The sequence below is a fragment of the Caretta caretta genome, chromosome 4 (assembly GCF_965140235.1).
Source record: "Caretta caretta isolate rCarCar2 chromosome 4, rCarCar1.hap1, whole genome shotgun sequence".
Lineage (NCBI taxonomy): Eukaryota > Metazoa > Chordata > Testudines > Cheloniidae > Caretta > Caretta caretta.
The window spans coordinates 107,329,744-107,343,995 of NC_134209.1; the positions used below are offsets into that span (position 1 = coordinate 107,329,744).

The 14,252-nt window shown below is 41.8% G+C and overlaps 1 protein-coding gene across 5 annotated transcripts in view; it reads left to right on the forward strand.

Annotated features, from left to right (window-relative positions):
- The first annotated feature begins 3,266 nt into the window (after window positions 1-3,266).
- APBB2 (amyloid beta precursor protein binding family B member 2) overlaps window positions 3,267-14,252 on the forward strand; it is a 328,999-nt gene continuing 318,013 nt past the window's right edge. For 3 of the 5 annotated variants that reach the window (XM_048848487.2, XM_048848489.2, XM_048848488.2), the window contains exon 1: window positions 3,267-3,434. The gene's annotated coding sequence lies outside the window, so the exon portion shown is untranslated. The remainder of the gene's footprint in view (window positions 3,435-14,252) is intronic. The other 2 variants (XM_048848493.2, XM_048848495.2) reach the window with 1 other exon arrangement.

A 14,252-nucleotide genomic window follows, 5' to 3' on the forward strand; every position in this document is an offset into this window, starting at 1 on the left:
CATGTTTTCAAATCCAATTCTTTTTCTTGGAGAGCTTGACTTGTGTGGTAAAAGTGTTGTAAAATTTCATTCCACATGGTCAACATGAATACAAACTCTAGTTCTTGCATCTTGTTTGCAATGTTTTCTGCCTCTTGTATAGTTTCTCCCTTTTGTGATTGGTCTTCAGCTATACTTCCTAATGAATCCACAATCTTTGAGTAGGACTCCAGAATTGCATTTGTTGCCATTGCATGTGCCCCCCAGCGAGTATTAGAGAGATTTCAACACACGATCATTACCCAAATATGTTTTAAGAACTGCCCATCGGTGTGTTGAGGCAGAGAAAAATGTATAAAGTAACTGGACTGTTGAGAAAAAACTTACTGCCACCGGACAACAATCAACAGCACTGTGGCCAACAAGATTGAGAGAATGTGCAGCACAAGGTATGAATATGGCATATTCTGTTCTGTTCTAAAAGCTTCTTCTGCATTCCTTGATAACGCCCTGACATGTTGGCAGCGTTGTCATAAGATTGACCTCTGCACTTTGAGAAATCTATTTTACAAACTTGGCACAGATAATGCAGTACTTGATTTGCCATTTCTTCACCACTGTGCCTTTTCAAACTGAGGAATGTTATAAGTCATTCAACTGGTTTTCCATCTGTGGGAGACACATATCTTACTACAATACTCAATTGACCAGTATGTGAAAGATCAGGTGTAGAGTCGACAGATAAACTGAAGTACCCAGCAGTACTAATTTCATCCACAATAGCTGAACGAACTTTGTCACTCATTAGACTGATGAGTTCATCACATATTGTCTTGGATATGATGGGTTACTTTTGCCAGCATTCCCATATTTTGAGATATGGCCTGATTAAAAATGGGTCAAACTGAGCCACAAGCTCCAACAATCCCAAGAAATTTCCATTCTGCAATGATCCAAATGCATCAGTTGATCCCCAGAAAGGCAGACCACATTCAGCTAATGTTTGAATAATAGCTATAACACACTGCAAGACATGTTGCTAATATTCACGCTTCCCTTTAATTTGTTCTTCCAATTTTTGTGTCAATCCTGTCTTCGATTTAAATATGTCAACACCGAATCTCTGTGAGTAGTGATATTTTGATGTTGTTCAATTAAAACAGTATTCCGCCAGTCCCTAAATCCATCTGCAGCAAACCAGGATGTTGAAGATTCATATGCAAAAAGTTTGCAAACAAAACAGTACACAGACCCTCTTGATGGTGAATACAGTAGCCATTCTCGAGTGTATTTCTCACCATTCGCTTTCATGCTGAAAAATATTTTTTTGTGGACAATATCATGTTGGTTTGCCATTGGTAAAAGTCTGACATGATTTCTCAAATGGGCCCAGTGTGGTGTTGACAGTCATTTGGTCCACGATCTATCCAGTAAGCTACATCATCGGTACTGAAATCAACCCACACACCAGGATCTTTTCTCCTATTATTTACAGCATGAGCAGGTTCAGTCTCTGACACATCCACACCTTCTAGAACAACGTCTGTTTTACCACCAGGAGTAGGATGATCAGTTACAGTCTCTGACACATCCACATGTTCTGGAATGGTGTTTGTATCACCAGTAGAAGAAGTCTCTGAAACACCTACAGGTTTTGGAACGATGTCTGTGCTACTGAGAGAAGATGTTGTTTCTGATGGATTTGCTTTGGAAGATTTTGGAAAATTTCACTAGTTTTTTGTTTCTTTTCTTCTGCCAGTTTACATTTCTGTACTCTACTCGGTTACATTTCATCCTGCCCCTTATCTCAGTTATCTGAACTTAAAAAAAACCCAAATTACACAACGTACACTATTTTTATGTATGTGTGTGTATATATTAGAAAAAAATGAATCAAGTACATATAACTCAGAAGAATATATCAATAATAAAACATAAATTTATTGCAATACATGACAGGATCTGATTTCCTCGGATTATTTCGATCTACTTTAGTAGGATGCCCCCCTGGTTTAGGTGGGGATAAGTAATAAAAAGAGAACAGAAAAACAGGGGAAGAGTGTGTAGTGGAGTGTAAGGAAGTCTAATAAAGTTCTGATTTTTCCCATGATGACTACTTCAATGCTTTTTTTGAAATATCAAATATCCAATTTTTTCAAAAATGAATCTCTTTTTTTTTAGTGCCCCCTGCTTTGTTGGTGCCCTAAGCATGTGCTTAGTCTGCCTATTAGGTAATCCAGCCCTGGGCTGAGCTGATGCTGGTAGAAACTGGCAGAAAAGGATACAGTCACTATTTTAGGTATCTGCCCTCCACTCATCAAGGTGCTACACAATCTTCAGATCAGCAAGACTGAGTTGTTGCTCTTAAATGTTTTGAAAAGCAACAGGAACTAGAAACACCACCTTTCATCTTGGGCTAGACGAATGCAACCTTAATCAGAATTATAAAACAGTGTGTGTGTGTGTTATATATACACATACACACACCTATTTTACTTCCACAAGTAAATGGAGAGAAACAAAAACTTATAACAAGAATCAATACATTTCATGACAGACTGGCACGCTCGGTGATGTATCCCTCCAACATATTTTAAAATCTCATTGTTGATTTTAATAACCTTACATTAACGTTGCAGCAGAAGAGTTTTTTGTTTATTTTTATGTAATTATAAAAACACTGAAATATGAAAAAACTAATGTATTTATGAAGTGGTGCTAGGTGGCCCCTATTTGTATTATGGTTGGGTGTCTCAAACAGTTTTGTCCAGAATAATTTTAGTGCAGATTAGGCTGGTTAAAGGATCACCCTACAAAAAAGGGGGTGAGCCTTAGAGTATATTTATAGAAACGTATTGTACGCTGAAAATTGGGAATGAAGGATTTTATAGTGAAACACAAGATTCAGGCATGCAGATAGGAGACATGGGGGGATTCTGGGGAGAAGGAGAAACACACCTTCCCACACAGATTTAATGCCATTTATTGTTTCTGGCGCTCAGATACTGGCTTGCTGGGTACCTTAAAAACGACAGGCAGATTCAGATCTTTCTTGCATAAATTGAAGATCTCGTTGGTAGCAAACACGTTCTTACTATTTTCCTTTCATCGCTGTAGCCAGGCCACGCACGCAGCCCGGTTTTCCCAGGATCCGGCCGTGCAGAATCTAGCAGCGAACACAGGGCGTCGCCCTCCTTCCTAGGCAGAGGATTCCCGTCAACCATGTTCCCAAGGCTTCGGGTGCCGCAGCTCGCTCTGCGCCGGGCGGCGGCGAGGGAGGAGGGACGGGAGGAGGAGCCGCCGCCGCGGCCAGGGGCCGGAATTGTTTCCTGGGCTAAGCGCAGCAAGCTGGGAAAGCGTTTCCGGAGGGCTGGTTACATCCCGCAGCTGATGTTGGACGCCGCTTGTGCGGGCGAGAGGCGGCGAGCGGAGGGAGCAGCCCGGGCGGCGCAGGGGTAAGTCTGGCGAGGCGGAGCGCAGCGGCCAGGTGCGTCCCGGCTCCTCTTCGCCTGGCCTCGCTGGGCTGTGCCTGGGGCGAGCCGGGGAAGGGCAGGACGTGCCTGGGGGCGGCTGCGCCCGCGGGAGAACGTGGGCTCGGCTCTCCGCCAGCCGCCGCCGCCGCGGTGCCCCGTGCTCGGCGGGCGCGCCTGGCTCACCGTCGCTCTCCCTGCCGCGGCTGCGGGCGCAGGGCGCGCCCGGGGTTGGAGAAGACGGTGGACATCACCGGCTCTGTCCCACCAGCCCCACCGCCTGGCTGCCCCTCCTGGCCGTCAGCTGGGGGAGGCAGGGCGGGGTGGTGGGCTGGGAGGGAGCCCCAGCCCGTGCGTGTGCGCGCCGCGGAGGCGCTCGGCAGAGCTGAGCTGTCCCCGGCGGGAGGATGCTGGCTGCGGTGAGGTGAGGGCAAGGGAGAGTGCGGGGCGTAGAAAGCCAGGGGGAGATTAAGAGCTAGAGCGCTGTAGGTACGAAATGAGGCGGGGAGGGAGGTGAAAGGGCTTTCCAGTAGACATGGCCTTGTAGCCCACGAGCTCCTCTCCAGCCTTATCCGTGCGGAGGCCCACAGGAAGAGGAGTGGGGTGTGAGGAGTATCCGAGGACCGAGAGGTGGTGCAGAGCGCGCACGATGTAGAAGTCATTTGAGCAGCGAATGTAGAAGAAAGGACCCCTGGAAGCATATTGGGGTGTTTTGGAATTTGGCTTTTCCTTTTATTTATAGACGACACAGCTTATTAGCCAAGTCTTAAGAAGGTTCAAAATCTTGGCCATTGTAAAAATGCTGCAGTTTTATTTATCCAGCATATTGGGCCTGAATCTGCACCACTGAAGTGCATGGGATTTTTTTTGTCATTGTCTCCACTCGACCCTTCTAGCCCTTTATCTTTTTCAAAGCATTTACAGTCTTTAAGAGATGTTCTTATGAAACAGTAAAAATTGCATAATGGACATGCATTGAAAAGCCCCAAACAGACACAATGGCTCTGACATTGGATTGAACTTGTTTAGAAGTGTGAGATAGGGATCATAAAGCCTGCATTTTTATGTAATACAAAGAATGACATTAGAATAGTGTTAAAAGTCTCAAACTTACGGAGGCAAAGCAATCACTCACTACAGTGGTAGTTATAAAGTACAATAAGCACATACACAATAAATCTTAGTAATTTCCCTTGAGTTCTGCAGATGCCATAAGATTCTAAAACCCAGATAAGGATACATCACTTTTAGCTGCTGCTGGCACTGTATGTCCTCTAGTTCCATGTCAACATGTGTTATCGATTAATTCTAGATCTGATATTGTCATAATTCTGGTGTCGCTCCTGCTTTAGTTATTTTGACTGCATCAGAATTAGCTGATGTACTAAAAACTATTTTCTGTATATCTAACACAAGCTTTTTAAAAACAAGAATGTAGCATATTTAAATAAATAAGAGTCCATAGTAGTGAGCATTTCACAATGTCATTGTGACACAATAACAATTCTTTAACTTTCTTGCATGGAAAAACAATTTTAAATAAACCATACAAAAATCCAAGTAGTTTCTATCGATCATTTGAAGGAATGAGGTTTATTTTTTTAACAGGTGAAATTAAGGTGAATAAAGTATAAACTATTCAGGAAGAAGAATAGTTTTATAGTGAGTTTAGAATCGAGAAGAATTCTCTATCAATAAAGCAGCTCAAGCAAATGTGGCATTCCCAATTTGGGAGACCATCAAGATTAGCTCAAAATAGGATGGGTAGCATTCCCAGTGAATAGGACACGGAGCTTGAAGCCAGGAGACCTGGGTTCTTTTTCTTAGATTTGTGGCTGACTACATGAGAAGCCAGTGAAGATGGGGATGGGATGTGGCCCAATCTTTTACTTTTAAGAGGCTGATTCTGCTGTCATTGAAGTCAGTGCTTCACTAGGGGGTATGGAATAGGACTCAGAGTAGTCAGATTCAATGTTTGAATTAGAGAGAGTAGGAATTTAGGAAGCTTGTAAAGAAAGAACTTCTATACTTGAGATGGCATGAAATAAGGGTTTCAGCAGAGGCAGGGTCAAGGTAAAGATTAATTCTGGCATTTGGTCTGTAGATGGTGATAAGCTGACTGACTCCTCAGTCTTGTATCACCTTTATCTGTCAAATGAGGAACAAGGATGAATCAAAGTCTTTTGGACTTGGAAACAAAGTGAAGTTCCACGTTGGTAATGTACAATAGCAATACTTGACAAAGTGCAAACAGGTTCTCACAACAAAATTTATGGTGGCCTCAAAGTGCGGCCACCAACTGTTGCTGGTGGCCGCGCTGCCAGTTTAACTTTAGGAAAAACAAACAATTATGCACATATACATGTCCAAGTAAATATAATTTATTGACTCTTTTTGCAGACTCAATAATAAAAATAATGTGCAGTTGTCTATTCTTTACTGGACCTAAACAGAATAAAAACACAAATAAGGTGCTCTTGCAGGTTCTTGTCTTTGTTAAAAGAAAAGGAGTACTAGTGGCACCTTAGAGACTAACCAATTTATTTGAGCATAAGCTTTCGTGAGCTACAGCTCACTTCATCGGATGCATTCAGTGGAAATTACAGTGAGGAGATTTATATACACACACACAACATGAAAAAATGGGTGTTATCATGCACATTGTAAGGAGAGTGATCACTTAAGATGAGCTATTACCAGCGGGAGAGCTGGGGGAGAAAATCTTTTGTAGTGATAATCAAGGTGGGCCATTGCCAGCAGTTAACAGGAACGTCTGAGGAGCAGTGTGTGGGGGGAAATAAACATGGGGAAATAGTTTTACTTTGTGTAATGACACATCCACTCCCATTCTCTATTCAAGCCTAAGTTAATTGTATCCAGTTTGCAAATTAATTCCAATTCAGCAGTCTCTCGTTGGAGTCTGTTTTCGAAGTCTTTTTGTTGTAATATTGCGACCTTTAGGTCTGTAATCGCGTGACCAGAGAGATTGAAGTGTTCTCTGACTGGTTTATGAATGTTATAGTTCTTGACATCTGATTTGTGTCCATTTATTCTTTTATGTAGAGACTGTCCAGTATGACCAATGTACATGGCAGAGGGGCATTGCTGGCACATGATGGCATATATCACATTGGTAGATTATAGACCTAGAGGTCGCAATATTACAACAAAAAGACTTCAAAAACAGACTCCAAAGAGAGACTGCTGAATTGCAATTAAAAGATTAAAAATGGCCCACCTTGATTACAAAAGGTTTTCTCCCCCCCGCTCTCCTGCTGGTAATAGCTCATCTTAAGTGATCACTCTCCTTACAATGTGTATGATAACACCCATTTTTTCATGTTCTGTGTGTATATAAATCTCCTCACTGTATTTTCCACTGAATGCATCTGATGAAGTGAGCTGTAGCTCACGAAAGCTTATGCTCAAATAAATTGGTTAGTCTCTAAGGTGCCACTAGTACTCCTTTTCTTTTTCCGAATACAGACTAACACGGCTGCTACTCTGAAACTTGCTTTGTTGTTTCTTTTTTTTTTTTTTTTTAAAGACTTGCTAGCTTGTAGGTCTGTGGCTGTGAAAAGTGATATTAACAGATATCACTTTTCATGTCAGACTTACTCAGTCCTGGCAAGCCTGGGGACAAATTAAGCCTTGGATGGGGACGTCGGTAGGTAGGGGATGAGGGGAGGAATGCATGATGGGCTGGGTGGAGGCAGTGGGGGCCAGAGGCAATGAGGGGGTGAGCCCCGCAGCTGGGGGTTGGAGTCCCTTTGCCAGAGCCTGTTGCTCACCACCCCAGGGCTGGAACCGGACCCTACAGTCGCCAGGAAGGTGGGAACTCACTAGCTGCCTGTGTCTCTAGTGGGGAGCAGGGTCCAACCCCTGCTGTTGGCCCTGGGGGAAGGACCACTGCTTTGCACCCCCACCCCCGCCCAGGAGGCTGTGGCCGCAAGAAAAGCCCCTGGTGGCCGCATGATGGCCACATTTGAGAAATTCTGGGTAGAATGTACAATGCGAGTAAACCATACAATATCTATACCTACCCACAGCAGAACTCTAAACCAAAAAGTATCTGGCTGCTATCTCTGTTTCAGACATACTTATTTTAATGTATTCTTTCTCTGGTAATATTATTTTAATAACATTGTTTGAAAAATACAACAAATTGCTCAGAACCACTAGTGTAGACATTGGACCAATTTTAAAAACGCATAGTTATGTTTGCTTTAGTAAAATTATTTTGAGACGTAGATTTGTAGCATGCTTTGTAGCCACTTCCAAAAATATCTTGGTAGTTGGAATTTTTTTCCTCCAAGCTACTAAGGAATTGGGCCATAGCAATACCTAATTGCATGGAAACTTCTTTTTAAATCAGAACTGTGTGCAAAGAGGTGACTTGGATGGTAAACTTCCTTATGTGCCCTTATAACTTGTTTGAACTGACTTAAAAATATAAACAGGTAAAAATTTAAAAACTTGTTTCCAAATTGACTTTTGTGTACCAGCTTCTTATAAATCCTGGCTCACTTATAAATCCCTGAAAGGAGAAATCTGTAATGGAAAGGTGGTTGACCTTTCCTGCAATGGTGCAGATGTTGTTGTTACTAGAAGATGGTAGAGATAATAGTAAAATGATCATAAATTTTGAAAAAATTCCATTTGAGTTTTTGCTTGTGGAATTTACATCAATGCCCATAATTCAGAGAAGATGAGAAGTTATCTTGAATGATAGGTTACAGTGCTTTAATAATTCTTAATTTTTGTAATAGTTTCTTTTGTCCTGAAAGGGCTTAAAGCACTCTCTAGATTTGGTATAAACAGGGTTCATATACCAGTGAAATGCAGCGCTCTTTGGTTGGAATGCAGTAAACATTTGGGGGTGGCAACAGTACATGCCAGTTTTTAGGGGGGGAAATGAATCAAAACTATATGAAGAATTTTACGGATGCACTTACAGTTAAATTTGACCAAGACATTGCAAAAAGTGCAATTTGATGAAGTAACTTAGTTTTACATCTCCTCTGAAAAATCCTGGGGTGCTGGTTCAATACTGTCGTAGGAGCTGATCTGCAATTTAACCTGTGAATCAGACCACTATGGGGGCCCCATTGAAGTCTGTGGGGCTCCACATGGATGCAGCAGTCTACTTGCACAGATCAGACTGCAGACTCTAGACCACAGTGGGAAACAATGTTGATGCTGAATCACCAGCTCGGTTACTTGCAGCACTGTGGGCTGTCCTTGGAGGTTGCTTTTCCAGGTTCTAAAAGCCCAAACCCTGTTTAATTTATGAGATCTGAGGTTGCATAGCTCCAACTTTTAGCACATACTGTCTGTGTTTTACCAATAACCCACTTCCATTTGTCGATTTTTTACTAAAAATTTGCCAAGCTTTTTTGTCTACTCTGAAAACATATTTGTTTGTGTACTTGTTCAGTAGTGAAAACTAGTGTTGAAACCAACTTTGCATCTCTGTATAAAAGATTACTGAGAGAATTATTTTTTTTTATATGCAGTCTTTACATGAATTAGGATAATTAAGGGGACATGGTCTACCCATTAAATTAGTGGTCTGAGCTCTAGGATTGATGCGTTTATAGATGCCTTGGAATTGGGGTAGATAAACCAAGTAGGCTATAGTTTACTCTGGGGAAATTATTTATGAATGTAAACTATTAGGTCTAATTTTAGTATATTGCAACAGTAATAATATTTGATAGAGATTTGCTCATTTCTAGTGATTAAAAAAATTATTTAGCTCCAACACTCTTTAAAACAGAGGCTTTCCAATGTGGCCAATATTTTGATTTGGGCACACTATGAACTTTACCTGTGGTGGTAAATTGTCTCCAAGCAAACCTTTGGGTGAGCCTTACATATACACTGTCATATGTCACAGGACTCCACTGCTTTAAAATTATTGCATAAAATCTCACTGCAGTACTGATGTGATCACGCCAAAACACGTAGTCATTTACCAGTTTAGATTCATCCACTGGTACTTCTGAGTCAGAGAAACCAAGCTGTAGTTTGTTTTTGTTTTGTTTGTTTTCCTTTTGTCTTCTCTACTATACTGTAGTATGTTTTAGTTATCTCTCAGCAGACAAAGCAGACTTACCTGCCCCATGGTAAAACTCTGATTTTGGAAACTGTAGGTGAATTTTGCCATGATGATATGCTTTTGAATAGTTTTCCAGTTGTCTTTAAAACATAGGTGCAACTGAATTTTAAAGTCACAAAAAGGAACATTTCCAGTACTTTATTGCTTTTTTAAAAGTAAGATATCTTTCTAAAAAAAATACACCTGGTGTATTTTTGGTGCTGTCAGTTTAAAAATACGTGGTTCACAGAATTTTATGTTCAGTAAAGAATAATTTTCCTCATGTTTATTAGCTGGTAGTGGTCTCTTTTTCTGCACTCAGTATAATTATGGAGTGTAAGTGAGCGTACTTAATTTCCAAAGGGGGAGAAACTGGTAGACATTAAATGATCTGTAAATATGTTAATCCAAAAATTGTGTTTTAATTTGTTTTTACCAGCAGAAGAGACTAACACTTTGAAGTTGTTACATATAGTATATTGATAATGTTGTCTATTTGTGGAGGCATGCTGTTCTTTTGTAGCATTCACTGACAAGAACGCTCTCCATGTAGTCAGTGGACATTAAATTATAATAATTTGGTGCAAGTAATAGTAGGAATTAACTAACCCTTTATCTGAAACCTCTCAAGTATAATTTCTTAAATGGTGGCAGGAGATACGACAGCGTCCTTAATAGCCAACTGCTTAGTTTATAACTTGATGATGAACCCTTCTGTATATTAATGCATATCTTCATATAAACAAACAACCTAAAACAGTGATTTGGTAAATATGACAAGTGATTTGGATTTGTTACTAGACAACATTTGTTTGACTATATGTTAATGATAATACATTATTCAGTTTTATGAAATAATGCTTCTTAGCACATGAATTATGAGTTGTGCATGAAAGTATGCTGAAAAAAGAATGGGTCTGACTGGGGAGAAAGATAAGTGGGAAGCGTGTACTTGCATTGGGAATTAAATGCTTACCTGACTACTTTCCATTACGTTTTGTTTAAATCCCGATTTAACTTCACAAAGTTATTTATTTTAAGTGAATGCAAGACATTTTAATTGCCATTCATTACCTCATTGAGGAGTATTAAACAGGAGATCTGATGGCATATGTAAATAGAACCTCATCCAAAGCCCACTGGAAACAGTGGAAAGACTCTCATGAGGCCCATGGGGGAAAAAAATAAAGCATAGATATAACTGAAACCTGGCTGGTTGCAATAAGAGGGGTATTAATAAAAATATTAAACCTTTGATATTTATGTTGCCTCAAAAGTCTCTTGGGTACTTTATAAAAAAAAGTAGGAAAGCAAGGTATTCTATCTATGGCATTTATACTGCACAAACTCCTTAGTGTCTAGGTGTAAAACATGTTACCACAAGGAACTTACAATCTAAATGGGCAACATGTAGATGATGGCTACATCATCGGCCTGACACTACGAAGCCTGAACAGACCAGCACAAGACCAAAATAAATGGCAGAACTGCTGGATGCCTTGTGCACATGAGGGTGTGGGTCTGCCAGAGGATAAAGAGAGATGATGAAGGCTGGGGAATCAGATGTAGAAAGCAAGTGACTGAGTTGTAAAGATGAATTACTTTTTAGCTTTCTGTGTTCCAGTCTTACAGTTGCTGGAAGGAAGAACAATTAACAAAACAAATCACCACAGAAATAAAGTGGAACTAGCAATATGTGCGTCCGACTTTAGTGCTTAGTCATTAGCTTTTTGTTACATCCCATCCTTCATCTAAAGTGTATTCATTTAGATTGTAAAGTCCTCAGGCCAGAGACCACTGCCAGGGTTGTCAAAGGATGCCCATAGGCTCCTCAGTGCTTATTAAATGACTGTTGAGATACCCATTTTTGAAAATGTTGGTTGTGGTATCTTTCTTCCTGTCCACAAAGCATGTCTTGCTGGAAATGTGCTATGTGACCAATAATGGAATTACTTGCAGGAAAGATATATGGGGTCATTAGCAAACTTCTGTAATCCCCAACTTCAGAGCTGCCTCCAAAATATTATAAGCAATAAAACTGCTTTGGGGTTTTATTTCTTCTCCTTGAAAGGCTCCCTCACATTTTTTTGCCATCTGATAGTTCAAATAAACACAACTAAATTGTTTGTTAAACCTCTTATATTTTCCCCTCCCACTAGGAAACTTTGACAGCTCCCAACCTATTAAAATACCTGGGGAAACCTTGCTTGTTGCTTCTTAAGGGACAGTGTCCCATATGATATGGTGAAGGGGAGGACAACGTAGTGGTTAATGGGGATGTAAATATAGTTTTTAAAAGTATGCATTTAAACGATTAAAATTATATCAGTTTACCGTTTAATCATTAACAAGTTCAGCCAGCAGAAGGGGACGAGTTATTTATACACCAGGAGGAAGAAGTGGGATGTTCAGAGGGGCAGGGTGGCAAGGTCCTGGTGCAGTGGGCTGGGGGATAGATTGCGTGTATGTGGCCGGGCTCTGTGCGTCTTGCTCTGATCCCACCCCTTGCTCTCTCAGTTACTAGGAGCTGCCTAGTGCAGCTAGTTTGGCGGATCACTGCCAGGAGAGCAGCGGTGCCAGGGCAGATCCAAGTGTTCTGGCAGACCCACCGCCGCAGCCAGCTGAAAGAGAAGCAGAGCCGGGGTGGTTGCCGGCCTGCCCCAAGTGGTGCCCTCTCCACCAGGCATGGGCTGATCCAGCAGTGCCCCGAGCTGCGAGAGTGCTACAAGCTCCAGCACCCTCTCGCCTCGGGTATTGCTGCGGCATTTTTAATGTGCACATTAGGTATTACAAAGTTATGAAATTAATTTACCAATCTGTTTTAAATGTTAACTGCATTACATTAACATAACATTAACGGTGAGACTAATACTTATCGGTTAGCTGTTTAACCGCTTAATATTTTACATCCCTAGTGGTTAAGGTGGACTTCAAAGGGGAACCATCCCCACCTTTTCCCATGGACATGACATAGATTAATGCTATTTATGCATGTTTCCTGAACTCCTCTCTTCCCTCTTGTTGATGCAGGCCTCCCTTTTCCTTTCCTTCATTGCAGAGGTTTCTCTATCATGTTAAAATCCAGAGAGATTGGATTGGCTGGGTTGGTCCTGTGTCTGTCCTCCTGTAGTCTCAGGGTGAGAGTGAGGCTTGGTTTACACTACAAACTTATGCCGGTATAACTGCATCACTCGGGGGTGTAGAATATCCTAACCCCCATTGTAGATTGTGCTATGTTGACAGGAGGGCTTCCCCCATCGACGCAGTTACCCCCTCTCAGGGATGTGGAGTACTCATACTGACAGGAGAAGCTCTCCCATCAGCGTAGGTGGTGTTTTCACTAAGCACTGCAGAAGTGCAGCTTCACTGGTGTAGCAGCCGTGCTGCAGCGCTGTAAGTGTAGGTAAGCATGCGAGAGAACTTTCAGCGGTGCATCAACATCCTCCTGACAACCAGAGCTCCTGGCTCTGTGTGGTTGTGCAGGTGTCCCAGAATGCTTTGTAACTGGGTTATTGATATGTCAGAGAAAGTGGCATGTTGTTGGCTGCTAATCAATTGCTGTAGTAGGGGGGTTGATTGTACTGAAACATCTGATCTCCCCACTGGAGATCAATCTCCTGATTGACTGCCACTGTCTCCACAGTCCTTTGACTGCACATAGGCAGTTACTAAATATTAAATAATAATTAGTATTATGGTAGCACCTAGAAGTCCCAGTCAGGGAACAGGGCCCCTTGGTGCTAGGCACTGTACAAATGCGTAACAAGGGGACAGTTGCTGCTCTGTAGAGCTTACAGGATAAGGTACTAGTCCTGCCAGTGGTGCTTACAGGGTCGAAAAGGATGGAAAAAGTTGTGTGTATTGTAGTTGTCACAAGCACAGAGCTTGCTTAGTGGGACTTATGAGTGTGTGGGAGGATATAGTTGTCCAGTCTAGATGTAGGGTGTCTGGCAATGAAGGTGAGAGGAGTCTTAAAGCCTCAGACTGACATGATTACACACAAACTACTTGCCTTAGGCCTTGTCTACACTGCCACTTACAGTGCTGAAACTTTCTTCGCTCAGGGGGTGAAAAAACACCCCCCCCGAGCTATGCAAGTTTCAGCGCTGTAAAGTGACAGTGGTTGGCAGTGCTATAGCGCTGGGAGCTGTTCCCCTCACGGAGGTGGTTTTATTACAGTGCTGGGAGAGCGCTCTCCCAGCACTGGAGCCGTGGCTACACAGCCAAGTTAAAGCACTGCCGCGGCATCGCTTTAATGTCAGCGGTGTAGACATACCCTTCTACTACCCCTGTATGTAAGAGCAGATGTCTTATTGAAAGAGGAAATCTGGAAATGGCGGACTAAGGTGGGGAAGGTTTCCTGTGTTGTTTGTAAGGGAATTGATCTGTGAAATAATTTAGGAGTTAACAATAAAATGTAGCCAAGTAAAGAGAAAAATAATGAATCCTTTGAGAACATATGAAGCCAACGGGCAAGATGACAATAGAGATATTTGAGGGACAAGAAACTTAGTGAGAAATGAGGATGATGTTTCTCAAGGAGTAAATGAATTATTTATGTCATTATATTCCCACAAGAGGCAGAAGGTGACTTCTGAGAGAGTGATATGTTTTCACGATACACAGCAAGGAAGGCGAATTAAGTGCAACTGAACAAGTAAAGCAGACAGAACTATTAAAAGTTAACCGTGCCAGATGACCTG